The 15,540-nt window shown below is 43.8% G+C and overlaps 1 pseudogene; it reads right to left on the reverse strand.

The window, feature by feature from the left end:
- Window positions 1–8,306: 8,306 nt before the first annotated feature.
- LOC103648679 (protein HIRA-like) overlaps window positions 8,307–15,540 on the reverse strand; it is a 42,658-nt pseudogene continuing 35,424 nt past the window's right edge.

Here is a 15,540-nt window from a genome sequence, read left to right on the forward strand (position 1 = left end):
GCATTATTCCCCTTAGGATATAATGGTTTCCGGACGAAGGTTATGAAGAATATACCTTCATAAATTCATTACACAGTAACGAATGATGAATTATAAGAAATATAAAGGATAACATAAACAATTATATATTATTATCATGTATAAACAGAAGTGACGTCAAGTTACAAATGTACCTTCAACTTGAAGGAGATGAGAGTAAAAGCGTGACGCAAAAGTGAATGCCAAATCAGCGTGAACAGTACGGGGGTACTGTTCACCTATTTATAGGCACAGGACACAGCCTATGCAAAATTACATTTATGCCCTTTACATTTGATAATAATTCTATAGTAATCTATCGAGGTCTGAATAGCCTTTTCATCTTTAAGTCGGTTTCATTTTTTGCTGCCACGCCGAAGCTTTCCTGCTCACACCTTCGGCACTGTATCAACCTTCGTATTATTCTGGTCTGCTGTGATGCTGACTTGAGTCCGAAGATACCTGTTCACACACTATACTCCAGAAATACTGTTAAATCCTGTTTTTGAGGACCTTCGGAAGCCGAAGGCCCCCAATAGTAGCCCCTCGCAATATTAATTTGTTTAAAATAATAAATTTAGATTGCGACATGGACGAAGGCTTTACGCCGAAGGTCTGAAAAAACACCTTCCCTTTGCTAGAATAGCAACATTCACTGACAAGCGGGGTCTTTCAATTTCCAACGCACTGGGCGTATAAATACGGTCATACCGCAAACTCATTTGGCACGCTCTCTGGCTATCTGCTCCCGCTCACTCAATTTTTAGCTCTTGTGCACTAAGATTTGCTGAGTTCTTAGTTTTGAAGCTTCGGCTTTGAAAACAGTTTTTTAGTGTCCCCGAAGATGTCTGAAGATAAGAAGGCTGTTACCGAGATGAAACTGAGTCTCGATGAAGAGAAAAATCTGGGGTTTCTTATAGCAATGTCGAAGACCAACACAGAAAAAATCACCAAGGAGATTCTAGAAGGTTTGTCTGAGGATACTGGTGACAGCGACAGTTATGATGTGGACAGCGGTGGTGAAGACTCCGAAGATCGTCCCTGGCGACCAAGCCATTCAGTTTATGGTAAATCAACTATCAAAGAGAATCATCTTGTCAACATGAGAGGAAGGTATTTCCGGGATTTGTCCGTAGTGAGGGCCGACGAAGGGGAGAAGACTTGCCCACACCCTGAAGAGAATGAAGTCGTAGTGTACCGAAGCTTTTTGAAAGCTGGGCTACGATTTCCCTTGAGCAGCTTCGTTGTGGAGGTGCTGAAAATGTTTGAAATCTATCTTCATCAACTTACCCCCGAAGCAATTATAAGGCTGAATATCTTCGTATGGGCCGTGAGAAGCCAAGGTCTGGAACCTGATGCGAAAAGCTTCTGCAACACACACGAATTATCATACGAGACAAAACCTTGGGGTAAGGAACAGTATCACAATAACTTTGGCTGCTACAATTTTGTTTCTCGGTCTGGGTCAAGCTGTCCCGTGCCAACCTTTCGGAAGAGATGGCCCGGCGACTGGATGACAGAATGGTTTTATGTGAAAAATGATCTGAAAGCACGAGAAGATATCAAAGGTATAATTATGCGCCCTATTTAAGCTTCGGCCTTCGGAGGCCGAAGGTTGAAATGAATGAAGCTGCCGAAGAATGCCAGAGAGCCTTCGGCGTTATCTGTTCTTTTATTGGAACGAGAGATTTAGTACAAGAGCATATTGCCTTCAGGGTGTGGCCGCTCGCGGAGAAATGGGAAATGCCGCAAGAAACCATAAAAGAGGCCGACGAAGGTGGACTTATCAGGCTGAAGTACACTTTTAAGTTCGGAGATAAATTCGTTGAACCAGATGATGACTGGTTAAAAAGCATTGAAAATTTAAGTGATGAACTGCTTGGGGCTTATTCGAAGGCCGAAGATACTGCACTGTCAGCAGCCTTCGGAGGCCGAAAAAAGAAGAGGCTAAATCGGGTGTTTGATGCAATCGGGTTTGTCTACCCTGACTATCGCTATCCCATTCGAGGACAGAAAAGAAAAAACACAACCTCTGCGAAAGAAGAAGCTGCAATTGCTCCCAGCGAGCCAGAACCGAAAAGAAAGAGGATAAAGGTCCTCACACACCAGCCGCGCTATATTGAACCAGCTTCGGTGCCTGAGTTTACCGGAGAAACCTCTTCGGCCACCGAGGCTGAAAAGCCAACCAAACCAACCTTGCTGCCAGAAATCGCAGAAATGGCCGAAGCGCCAAAGAGGATAGAATTGGAAGAACCGAAGATTTTGCTACCAGAAACCAAAAAGATGGTCGAAGCGCCATCCACAGAAAAAATGGAAGAAGTGAAAAAACCAACTGAAGAAAAAACATCAGAAGTTTTGAGTCCTGCAGCAAATGTTGAGACAGTAAAAAATCAAAAAGTGCCAGCAGTGACTCCGAAAAGAAAGAGAATGGCTAATGTGCTAGATGTACTGGAAGCAATTAAATCTTCAAGCACATCTCCGAAGAAGACTGCTGCCATTCCTGAAGCATCAACTGAAATTTCTGATACTAAAGCTCCAGAGCAAGAAACTGAAGCCGAAGCTGGGTCCTCAGAGCCCACAAAGATAAAATCCTTGGAAACTGAGGAAGAAAAAATAACAGAACCAACTTTTGTTGAAGAAATCGGTGTCATTGCCCCCGAAGCATCCTCCAAAGTTCGTGATTATATTGTTCGTCATGCTTCGGGGAAAAAACTATCAGAAAAAGAAGAGCAAGAGGCCCAGCGCTACGCCCAAAAACTGAAGTATCCAAAGGGGGCGTTAATATTCAATGGCAGTGGAGAAGAGGACTTTTTGTATTGTCTCCCTGACAGCAAGGAGATTTCTGTCTGTCGGGAGATGAGCAAGAGCTTCAGATTTCCAACATTAGAAGACGGGCTCTCGGTGCTGTCGAAGAACGATCTGGCCGACAGCCTGGCCTATAATAGCTTAAAGGTGCAACAAATGGGATCTTTGCATTTTTTGTTGAGACCAAAATTTTTCGTTTGTTTAAATCTATTGACGCACACATATTTCTCTTTGCAGGGCCTGATACTTAGCAATGCCCTCAGGGCACAGAAGGATGCTGAAGACGAAGGGTGTGCTATAGCCCTGAGCAACCTTCGTTCCGAAGTAATTGAACTGAGGAACGAAGGTCTCGAAAAAGATAAAATATTACACTCATTGATAAATAAAATAAAGGAAAACGAAGCTGCTTTTAAAGGTCAAGCTGAAGCTCAGAAGCGCGAAATTGAAGATCTTCGGAAACAACTGGCCAGAGCCAAGGAAGAACGCATACTTGAAGAAACAAAGCGAGAACTCAGCGACCAATGGGCAGATCACTTAGAAGGAACTGTTGAAGAGCTTCATTCGTCCAAGAAGAGATGCTATAACAAATCTATAGAGTGTGTTAAGAAGTTAAAAGCTAGCTTCGCCAGGGTCGGCGCATTCTCAAGCGAAGAAAACTTTACAAGAGGCAATCCCGAAGGTCCCATCGAATGGATCGATCACGAAGCTAAGGCCTTCGAGGAAATTTTAAATAGCCGTGGAGATATATGTGCTTTCTCGGGTGCCAGAGGAATTGCCACCATTTTAGAGAAAAGAGGCTGCGAACACGTAAAGATTCTATCGCAGTCCGAAGCTGCTTTGACCTTCGAAGATGCAAGAGATCCCTCGGCCGAAGCTAGCATGGTTGGTGGAAATTTTTTTACCGATATCTGGGATAATGGTGGCCGAGAAATGGCCCGAGAAATTATTCGAAAAAGTGAAAAGGGCATTCGCGATGCTAGAGAAGTGGCTGAAGCTGCTGGAAAAAGCGCAGAGGCCGAAGGGCAAATAGGTATCAACTAATGGTTTTATTGTGTTGTAATTTTCGATTTTAAATTTTGTTCGCAATTTGTAATAGCAATGTAGCCGTATCCTGTCCTCCTTCAGATCCTACTAAAGCGTCTTCGGGACCTCCCCCGAAAGGAGACGACGAAATTAAAAAGATGGCTGAAGCTATCATGGATGAAGTTGTTAATCGGCTCCTGAACGAGGCTGCAGAAGTCGTTTTGAGAGAAGATTAAGTATTATTGTAAAAACTTCTGAAATGTAATATACTGTGACATTTTGTAACCCTGAATGTAATATACCTGTTTTTATTGTTCAACTCTTTACGATGCATGAAATTTTACACGTACCATTTTTGAGTCTTTGACGAAAAAACACCTTCCCTTCTTTTCATGCTTCGTGAAGAAGAATTTTTCTTTGTCACAACAATATCCAGTGTTCTGATGAATAATATCCAGGCTTTGTGAAGATATTTTCCGAAGCTACACTTCCGGCGATCAATAATGTATCTCCTTGTGACATTGTGATTTTTTCCTTTTTTCAAAACATTCTTCTATAGATCGATATTGTATCCACCTCTTGTGCCATATGCAACATGATGTATGATGCTTATGCTATGCGAAATGATGCGATGATGTTATGTTATGTGAGGTGATGTTTATTCCGAAGATACATATGCATCCCTGCAATAAAACACATAATCTTTTATAAGCCTCCCTTAGGAGTTTCTTCGCCTTTTACTTCAGCGGAATCAGCGTTTATTTTTCGCTGTAAGCCTCCCTTAGGAGCTTCTTCGCCTTTTACTTTCAGCGGTATTCACGTTGACTTTTCGCGCTTCGCCTTTTACTTAGGCGGTATCAGCGTTGACTTTTCGCTGTATGCTCTGCATTCCCTTTGGAACGACTTTGGAGCAGAAAACTTACACTGCACTCCTTCTGGAGCGGCTTTTTGTGACTTCGGCAAACTTACTCTGCGTTCCTTAGAACGACTTTTTGTTGCTTCGAAGAATTTTCGATAGTTTGAAGGTCCTCTTTGTTATCACAAATCTTTAAACTTCAACAACTTAGGCCTGTGAAGAAAATATATTTTCCTTGTGGCAAACAACGAAACTATTTACATGAAATCTAAACAATGTCCTTTATTACACAGAAAATAAGACTGAATAAGAAAGACTGCTATTGAGGTAGGATATTTGTCAATAGATGTGCTTTGACTCTGGCACAGTGCTGTTGACTGTACGAGCTTCGGACTGCTCTCTGAAGTCCCTTTGGTGTGGAGCATACTGGCTCCCTTCTGGCTGTTGGCCTTGTTGCAGCGGAGGTGGAGGCGGAGGCTGTTGCCAGGAAGCTTGAGGTTGACTCGCCGAAGCAACAGAAACTGCAGGGTGGTTGCCCACATATTCTGGGATGTAAGGCGAATGATACGAAGCAGTATGCATGACCTGCTTCGGCTGAGCTTGTTGTGCTGCGGCTTCGGCTATTTCCTTTTGCTTCTGGATGGTAACATGGCACATCCTGGTGGTATGGCCTTTGTTCTCACCACAGAATAAGCAAAAGATTCTTCTCGGTTGATCGCCAAATCTTCCGCCGAAGCCCCTGGCGCCTCTGCCTCTCGGAGCTGGTGGTCGGAAGGAGCCTTGCTGTTGCCCCGAAGCCTGTGAGGAACATTGTGGCCTTTGCTGTTGGCTCCCTCTATCATCATTTTGTGTAGAGTTATGAATTGATCTGACGTGCCTCGGATAGAACCTCCCTCCGAAGCCCCTGGTCATCTCAGAAAACCTGAAAGCCTCCTCCCTTCTTTGGCGAAAATCATTATCGGCCCGAATGTACTCGTCCATCTTCTAGAGCAGCTTCTCCAAAGTTGGAGGAGGCTTCCTAGCGAAGTACTGAGCTGACGGTCCTGGCCGAAGCCCCTTAATCATGGCCTCAATGACAATTTCGTTGGGCACTGTTGGTGCCTGTGCCCTCAAACGCAAGAACCTCCGGACGTACGCCTGAAGGTACTCTTCGTGATCCTGGGTGCACTGGAATAGAGCTTGAGCCGTGACTGGCTTCGTCTGGAACCCTTGGAAGCTGGTTAACAACAAGTCCTTCAGCTTTTGCCACGAAGTGATGGTTCCTGGTCGAAGGGAGGAGTACCAGGTTTGAGCAACACTCCTGACAGCCATGACAAAAGATTTGGCCATGACCGCAGCATTGCCACCATACGAAGATACTGTTGCTTCGTAGCTCATCAAAAACTGCTTCGGGTCTGAGTGGCCATCAAATATGGGAAGCTGAGGCGGCTTATAGGATGGAGGCCAAGGTGTAGCCTGCAGCTCAGCGGACAGAGGAGAAGCATCATCAAAAACAAAATTCCCATGATGGAAATTGTCATACCAGTCATCTTCATTGAGGAAACCCTCCTGATGAAGGTCTTGGTGCTGAGGCCTTCGGTGTTGCTCATCCTGAGTAAGATGACGAACTTCCTCAGAGGCTTCATCTATCTGCCTTTGTAGTTCAGCTAGCCTGGTCATCTTTTCCTTCTTCCTCTGCACCTGTTGGTGAAGCATCTCCATGTCTCTGATTTCTTGGTCTATCTCATCCTCTGGTGGTGTCGGGCTAACAGCCTTCCTTTTCTGGCTTCGGGCCTCCCGAAGAGAGACAGTCTCCTGATTGTGGTCCAGCGGTTGAAGAGCTGCAGTGCCAGTTGCTGAAGCTTTCTTTGGCGCCATAGCGAAGGTTTATGATCGCCGAAGGTGTTCAGAAAACTCAGAGTGTGGAAGTGAGTTCACCGGAGGTGGGCGCCAATGTTGGGGACTTGTTCTCAGATGCTATGAGTTAAGAACAAGGCAACATAAAAAATGTTAATCGGTTAAGCCCTTCGTCCTTCGAAGCATTATTCCCCTTAGGATATAATGGTTTCCGGACGAAGGTTATGAAGGATATACCTTCATAAATTCATTACACAGTAACGAAGGATGAATTATAAGAAATATAAAGGATAACATAAACAATTATATATTATTATCATGTATAAACAGAAGTGACGTCAAGTTACAAATGTACCTTCAACTTGAAGGAGATGAGAGTAAAAGCGTGACGCAAAAGTGAATGCCAAATCAGCGTGAACAGTACGGGGGTACTGTTCACCTATTTATAGGCACAGGACACAGCCTATGCAAAATTACATTTATGCCCTTTACATTTGATAATAATTCTATAGTAATCTATCGAGGTCTGAATAGCCTTTTCATCTTTAAGTCGGTTTCATTTTTTGCTGCCACGCCGAAGCTTTCCTGCTCACACCTTCGGCGCTGTATCAACCTTCGTATTATTCTGGTCTGCTGTGATGCTGACTTGAGTCCGAAGATACCTGTTCACACACTATACTCCAGAAATACTGTTAAATCCTGTTTTTGAGGACCTTCGGAAGCCGAAGGCCCCCAACATTACCTTTTGCATGTTATGTTCATATATAATCAATCTCTCATGATAGTGCATAAACCTTAATAAATGTTGGAGTCAAGCAGGCAATGAACCTATGAATTATGATTTGCATGTTTACTAAATGGATGCACAATTTCCCAATAAGAAAATATAAGAAATCAGATTTTGTTGATAAGACATTTCATTGAAGAAGAAGAGAGAACAATAGGGATTGTAGAAACCCCAAACGCACACACCAAGATACAAGTCTTAGAACAATAACAACATCGTCAAGCTTGATGTAGCAAGCAACCAAGCAACCAAAAACCTAGTCAAATGCAAATATGGAATGCCCCGGGAAATAACTTCTAGAGTCCTTTTGATCCAGCTGCCAGCACGCAACAAATGGAGTATATATGCCCTAGCAAGTAACTCCGGGAGGCATTTTGGTCCAGTAGGTACCAACACAGAGTCATTGCGATGATTCAGAATTTCTTGTTCCACAAGAACCAAACTCATAATCCGAAGCGATTCCTATTGTTTATATAGTGTTTTGTCTCTATGGATTATAGCTGCAGCAGTCCGAGCAACTGTCTTTAATCCGAAGCGAACAACCTGTTAGTTCACATATGTGTAATTGGTTTAAAAATTAGACTAAATTTGATACTTATAACTAGTATCCAAATGTCCGATGTTACGAGACTAACGTTTAATGCCCTTAATAGTCATGCACTCATATCAAATGACAACAGGAAAATGTCCAAATAAAGTAAGGGCCTCTTTGTTTTCACGGTGTTAAAGTTTAGGACCGGCTAAAGTTTAAACTACTAATTATTTTGCTAAACTTTAGCACTTGGGGGTTGTTTAGGGTTGTTTGGATACAAGTGGTAAGCTTTATCATATAAATATAATTATCTACTAGTAGAATGCCCGTGCGTTGCGACGACACACAAAAATTTCGATAAAATATTAATGCACAATGATTACATAAAAATGAAGAAACATATATTATAATGTTAGTGTAGAAACATAAAAATGTGTAGATTATGCTAACTATTTAGGAGTGGCATGTTCCTGCTTCAATTTGGTTTAAATCTTTAATTAGAAACACGCTTAATGCTCCAAGGTGATCTGCTCTGTTGCAACAAATAAAATTGGTGACACTACAAACCAGCTTCGAGGATGTCTCTAGATGGGCACGTGTCAGTAACCTATCATCTGTAATCCTAAAATAGAAACAGACACACAAGTAGATTCAGACAAAATTGTGAAGAGCCTTTTAATACTAAAGTAATCGAATGTAATATCCCAAAAAAATGTTGACCAAAAGTTGATCTTCGGTGCGTGGATGAGGGAAAGGGTTGTGGGCCGTTGGATGCAAAGTCAGAAGTCATCCGAGACGTCGGTCCTTTCTCCCACAAAACCCTAGGTGGCCACCCTTTTCCCTTGGCTGGCCGCCCCCTCTCCTCCCATTGCAGCTGCCCTCCATTGCTTCCTCCTCCCTAGATCTCCCCCCACGCAGCAAGGATCGAGAAGAGGAGGAGCACGTTGAATTAAAGAGGAAGAGAGGATCAAGGAGATGTTCTACCCCATCTCTTCTTGTAGATTTTCTTGCGGAAACCCTAGGTAAGGATAAGATCTATGTTCCTCCCTGCAATTATGTGTTTTGGAGGTTGTGGATTGAAAGGGAATTAGGCTTACACCTTGTTCCTAATTGATTTTGGTGGTTGAATTGCCCAACACAAATAATTGGACTAACTAGTTTGCTCTAGTGCATAAGTTATACAGGTGCCAAAGGTTCACACTTAGCCAATAAAAAGACCAAGAATTGGGTTCAACAAAAGAGCAAAGGGATAACCGAAGGCACCTCTGGTCTGGCGCACCGGACAGTGTCCGGTGCACCGCCGGACAGTGTCCGGTGCACCAGAGGACTCCAAGCTGAACTTCGCACCTTCAGGAATTCTCAGAGCCGGCGCACTATAATTCACCGGACTGTCCGGTGTACACCGGACAGTGTCCGGTGCTCCAAAAGGACACGACTCTGAACTCGCCAGCTTCGGGAATTCGCAACGGCTAGTCCGCTATAATTCACCGGACTGTCCGGTGTGACATCGAAGCAACGGATATTTCGGCGCCAACGGCTACCTGCAGCGCATTAAATGCGCACCAGCGCGCGCAGAAGTCAGGCACGCCCATACTGGCGCACCAGACACTCTACAGTGCATGTCCGCTGCGCCACCGGACATCCAGGCGGGCCCAGAAGACAGAGCTCCAACGGTCAGAACCCAACGACTTTGGTGACGTGGCTAGCGCAGCGGACATGTCCGGTGTGCACCGGACTGTCCAGTGCACCATGCGACAGACAACCCCACCAAACGGCTAGTTTGGTGGTTGGGGCTATAAATACCCCCAACCACCCACCATTCATTGCATCCAAGTTTTCCTACTTCAACCACTTACAAGAGCTCTAGCATTCAATTCTAGACATACCCAAGTGATCAAATCCTCTCCAAATTACACACAAAGCTTTAGTGACTAGTGAGAGAGATTTGCTTGTGTTCTTTCGAGCTCTTGCGCTTGGATTGCTTTCTTCTTTCTTGATTCCTTATTACGATCAAACTCACTTGTAATTGAGGCAAGAGACACCAATCTTGTGGTGGTCCTTGTAGGAACTTTGTGTTCCAAGTGATTGAGAAGAGAAAGCTCACTCGGTCCGAGGGACCGTTTGAGAGAGGGAAAGGGTTGAAAGAGACCCGGTCTTTGTGACCACCTCAACGGGGAGTAGGTTTGCAAGAACCGAACCTCGGTAAAACAAATCCACGTATCTCACTCCTTATTCGCTTGCGATTTGTTTTGCACCCTCTCTCGCGGACTCAATTATATTTCTAACTCTAACCCGGCTTGTAGTTGTGATTATTTTTGAGAATTTCAGTTTCGCCCTATTCACCCCCCCTCTAGGCGACTTTCAATTGGTATCGGAGCCTGGTGCTTCATTAGAGCCTAACCGCTCAAAGTGATGTCGGGAGATCACGCCAAGAAGGAGATGGAGACCGGCAAAAAGCCCACTACAAGCAATGAGAAAGCTCTATCGGGAGAGTCCCGCAACAAGGAGAAGAGGAAGGAAAAGAAGAAGGAAAAGAAGACTTCTTCTCACAAGTCGCATCGGAGTGGCGACAAAATAAAGAAGATGAGGAAGGTGGTCTACTACGAGACCGACACTTCATCACCTTCTACCTCCGGCTCCGACGCACCCTCCATAACTTCTAGGCGCCATGAGCGCAATAAGTTTAGTAAGATTCCCTTACATTATCCTCGTACTTCTAGACATACTCCATTACTTTCCGTTCCATTAGGCAAACCACCAACCTTTGACGGTGAAGATTATGCTAGGTGGAGTGATTTAATGAAATTTAATCTAACCTCACTCCACAAAAGTATATGGAATGTTGTTGAGTTTGGAGCACAGGTACCATCCGTAGGGGATGAGGATTATGATGAGGACGAGGTGGCCCAAATCGAGCACTTCAACTCCCAAGCCACAACAATACTCCTCGCCTCTCTAAGTAGGGAGGAGTACAACAAGGTGCAAGGATTGAAGAGCGCCAAGGAAGTTTGGGACATGCTCAAGACCGCACATGAGGGTGATGAACTCACCAAAATTACCAAGCGGGAAACGATCGAGGGGGAGCTCGGTCGCTTCCGTCTACGCCAAGGGGAGGAGCCACAAGACATGTACAACCGGCTCAAAACCTTGGTGAACCAAGTGCGCAACCTTGGGAGCAAAAAGTGGGATGACCACGAGGTGGTTAAGGTTATTCTAAGATCTCTTATTTTCCTTAACCCTACTCAAGTACAATTAATTCGTGGCAATCCAAGATATACACTAATGACTCCCGAGGAAGTAATCGGGAATTTTGTGAGCTTTGAATTTATGATCAAGGGCTCACGAAAGATCAACGAGCTTGACGGTCCCTCCACATCCGAAGCACAACCAGTCGCATTCAAGGCGATGGAGGAGAAGAAGGAGGAGTCTACACCTAGTAGAACACCCATTGACGCCTCCAAGCTCGACAACGAGGAAATGACGCTCGTCATCAAGAGCTTCCGCCAAATCCTCAAACAAAGGAGGGGGAAGGACTACAAACCCCGCTCCAAGAAAGTGTGCTACAAATGTGGTAAGCCCGGTCATTTTATTGCAAAATGTCCCATATCTAGTGACAGTGACAGGGGCGACGACAAGAAGGGAAGAAGAAAGGAGAAGAAGAGATACTACAAGAAGAAGGGCGGCGATGCCCATGTTTGTCGCGAGTGGGACTCCGACGAAAGCTCTAGCGACTCCTCCGACGACGAGGACGCCGCCAACATCGCCGTCACCAAGGGACTTCTCTTCCCCAACATCGGCCACAAGTGCCTCATGGCAAAGGACGGCAAAAAGAAAAAGGTTAAATCTAAATCCTCCACTAGATATGAATCCTCTAGCGATGATAATGCTAGTGATGAGGAAGATAATTTGCGTACTCTTTTTGCCAACTTAAACATGCAACAAAAAGAGAAATTAAATGAATTAATTAGTGCCATCCATGAGAAGGATGATCTCTTGGACTCCCAAGAGGACTTCCTAATCAAGGAAAACAAAAAGCATGTTAAAGTTAAAAATGCTTATGCTCTAGAAGTTGAAAAATGTGAAAAATTATCTAGTGAGCTAAGCACTTGCCATGAGACTATAGACAACCTTAGAAATGAGAATTCTAATTTGTTAGCTAAGGTTGATTCTATTGCTTGTAATATTTCAATTCCCAATCTTAGAAATGATAATGATGATTTGCTTGCTAAGATTGAAGAATTGAATATGTCTCTTGCTAGCCTTAGGATTGAAAATGAAAAGTTGCTTGCTAAGGCTAAAGAACTAGATGTTTGCAATGTTACAATTTCCGACCTTAGAACTAAAAATGATATATTGCATGCTAAGGTTGTAGAATTGAAATCTTGCAAACCCTCTACATCTACCGTTGAGCACACTTCTATTTGTACTAGATGTAGAGATGTTGATATTAATGCTATTCATGATCATATGGCTTTAATTAAACAACAAAATGATCATATAGCAAAGTTAGATGCTAAAATTGCCGAGCATGAACTTGAAAATGAAAAATTTAAATTTGCTCGTAGTATGCTTTGTAGTGGGAGACGCCCTGGCATTAAGGATGGCATTGGCTTCCAAAAGGGGGACAATGTCAAACTTAATGCCCCTCCTAAGAAATTGTCTAATTTTGTTAAGGGCAAGGCTCCCATGCCTCAAGATAACGAGGGTTACATTTTGTACCCTGCCGGTTATCCTGAGAGCAAAATTAGGAGAATTCACTCTAGGAAGTCTCACTCTGGCCCTAACCATGCTTTTATGTATAAGGGTGAGACATCTAGTTCTAGGCAACCAACCCGTGCTAAGTTGCCTAAGAAGAAAACTCCTAATGCATCAAATGATCATGACATTTCATTTAAAACCTTTGATGCATCTTATGTTCTAACTAACAAATCCGGCAAGGTAGTTGCCAAATATGTTGGGGGCAAGCATAAGGGCTCAAAGACTTGTGTTTGGGTACCCAAAGTTCTTGTATCTAATGCCAAAGGACCCAAAACCATTTGGGTACCTAAAGTCAAGAACTAAACATGTTTTGTAGGTTTGTGCATCCGGGGGCTCAAGTTGGATCATCGACAGCGGATGCACAAACCACATGACAGGGGAGAAGAAGATGTTCTCCTCCTACGAGAAAAACCGGGATCCCCGACGAGCTATCACATTCGGGGATGGAAACCAAGGTTTGGTCAAGGGTTTGGGTAAAATTGCTATATCTCCTGACCATTCCATTTCCAATGTTTTTCTTGTAGATTCATTAGATTACAATTTGCTTTCTGTATCTCAATTATGCAAAATGGGCTACAACTGTTTATTCACTGATGTAGGTGTCACTGTCTTTAGAAGAAGTGATGATTCAATAGCATTTAAGGGAGTGTTAGAGGGTCAGCTATACTTAGTGAATTTTGATAAAGCTAAACTCGACACTTGCTTAATTGCTAAGACTAACATGGGCTGGCTCTGGCATCGCCGACTAGCACATGTTGGGATTAAGAATCTTCATAAGCTTCTAAAGGGAGAGCACATTTTAGGATTAACCAATGTTCATTTTGAGAAAGACAGGATTTGTAGCGCATGCCAAGCAGGGAAGCAAGTTGGTGCTCACCATCCACACAAGAACATCATGACGACTGACAGGCCACTGGAGCTCCTACACATGGACCTATTCGGCCCGATCGCTTACATAAGCATCGGCGGGAGTAAGTACTGTCTAGTTATTGTGGATGATTATTCTCGCTTCACTTGGGTGTTCTTTTTGCAGGAAAAATCTCATACCCAAGAAACATTAAAGGGATTCTTGAGACGGGCTCAAAATGAGTTCGGCTTAAGGATCAAGAAAATTAGAAGCGACAACGGGACGGAGTTCAAGAACTCTCAAATTGAAGGCTTCCTTGAGGAGGAGGGCATCAAGCATGAGTTCTCTTCTCCCTACACGCCACAACAAAATGGTGTAGTAGAGAGGAAGAATCGAACTCTATTGGACATGGCAAGAACCATGCTTGATGAGTACAAGACTTCGGATCGGTTTTGGGCCGAGGCGGTCAACACCGCTTGCTACGCCATCAACCGGCTATATCTTCACCGAATCCTCAAGAAGACATCTTACGAACTCCTAACCGGTAAAAATCCCAATATTTCATATTTTAGAGTCTTTGGTAGCAAATGCTTTATACTTGTTAAAAGAGGTAGAAAATCTAAATTTGCTCCTAAGACTGTAGAAGGCTTTTTACTAGGATATGATTCAAACACAAGGGCATATAGAGTCTTTAACAAGTCCACTGGACAAGTTGAAGTTTCTTGTGACGTTGTGTTTGATGAAACTAACGGCTCTCAAGTAGAGCAAGTTGATCTTGATGAGATAGGTGATGAAGAGGCTCCGTGCATCGCGGTAAGGAACATGTCCATTGGGGATGTGTGTCCTAAAGAATCCGAAGAGCCTCCAAATGCACAAGATCAACCATCCTCCTCCACGCAAGCATCTCCACCAACTCAAAATGAGGATGAGGCTCAAGTTGATGAAGTTGAAGATCAAGCAAATGAGCCACCTCAAGATGATGGCAATGATCAAGGGGGAGATGCAAATAATCAAGACAAGGAGGATGAAGAACAAAGACCGCCACACCCAAGAGTCCACCAAGCAATCCAACGAGATCACCCCGTCGACACCATCCTTGGCGACATTCATAAGGGGGTAACCACTAGATCTCATGTTGCACATTTCTGTGAGCATTACTCTTTTGTTTCCTCTATTGAGCCACACAGGGTAGAGGAAGCACTTGAAGATTCGGATTGGGTGGTGGCGATGCAAGAGGAGCTCAACAACTTCACTAGAAATGAGGTATGGCATTTAGTTCCACGTCCTAATCAAAATGTTGTAGGAACCAAGTGGGTCTTCCGCAACAAGCAAGACGAGCATGGTGTGGTGACAAGGAACAAAGCTCGACTCGTGGCCAAGGGGTATTCACAAGTCGAAGGTTTGGATTTTGGTGAAACCTATGCACCCATAGCTAGGCTTGAGTCAATTCGTATATTATTAGCCTATGCTACTTACCATGGCTTCAAGCTTTACCAAATGGACGTGAAGAGTGCCTTCCTCAATGGACCAATCAAAGAAGAGGTCTACGTTGAGCAACCTCCCGGCTTTGAAGACAGTGAGTACCCTAACCATGTCTATAGGCTCTCTAAGGCGCTTTATGGGCTCAAACAAGCCCCAAGAGCATGGTATGAATGCCTAAGAGATTTCCTTATTGCTAATGGCTTCAAAGTCGGCAAGGCTGATCCTACTTTATTCACTAAAACTCTTGACAATGATTTGTTTGTATGCCAAATTTATGTTGATGATATTATATTTGGGTCTACTAACGAATCTACATGTGAAGAATTTAGTAGGATTATGACACAAAAGTTCGAGATGTCGATGATGGGGGAGTTGAAGTATTTCTTGGGATTTCAAGTAAAGCAACTCCAAGAGGGCACCTTCATTTGCCAAACAAAGTACACTCAAGACATTCTAAACAAGTTTGGGATGAAGGATGCCAAGCCCATCAAGACACCCATGGGAATCGATGGGCATCTCGACCTCGACGAAGGAGGTAAATCCGTCGATCAAAAGGTATATCGGTCGATGATAGGTTCTTTGCTATATTTATGTGC

Source organism: Zea mays, chromosome 2 (assembly GCF_902167145.1).
Source record: "Zea mays cultivar B73 chromosome 2, Zm-B73-REFERENCE-NAM-5.0, whole genome shotgun sequence".
In the NCBI taxonomy this organism is placed as follows: domain Eukaryota; kingdom Viridiplantae; phylum Streptophyta; class Magnoliopsida; order Poales; family Poaceae; genus Zea; species Zea mays.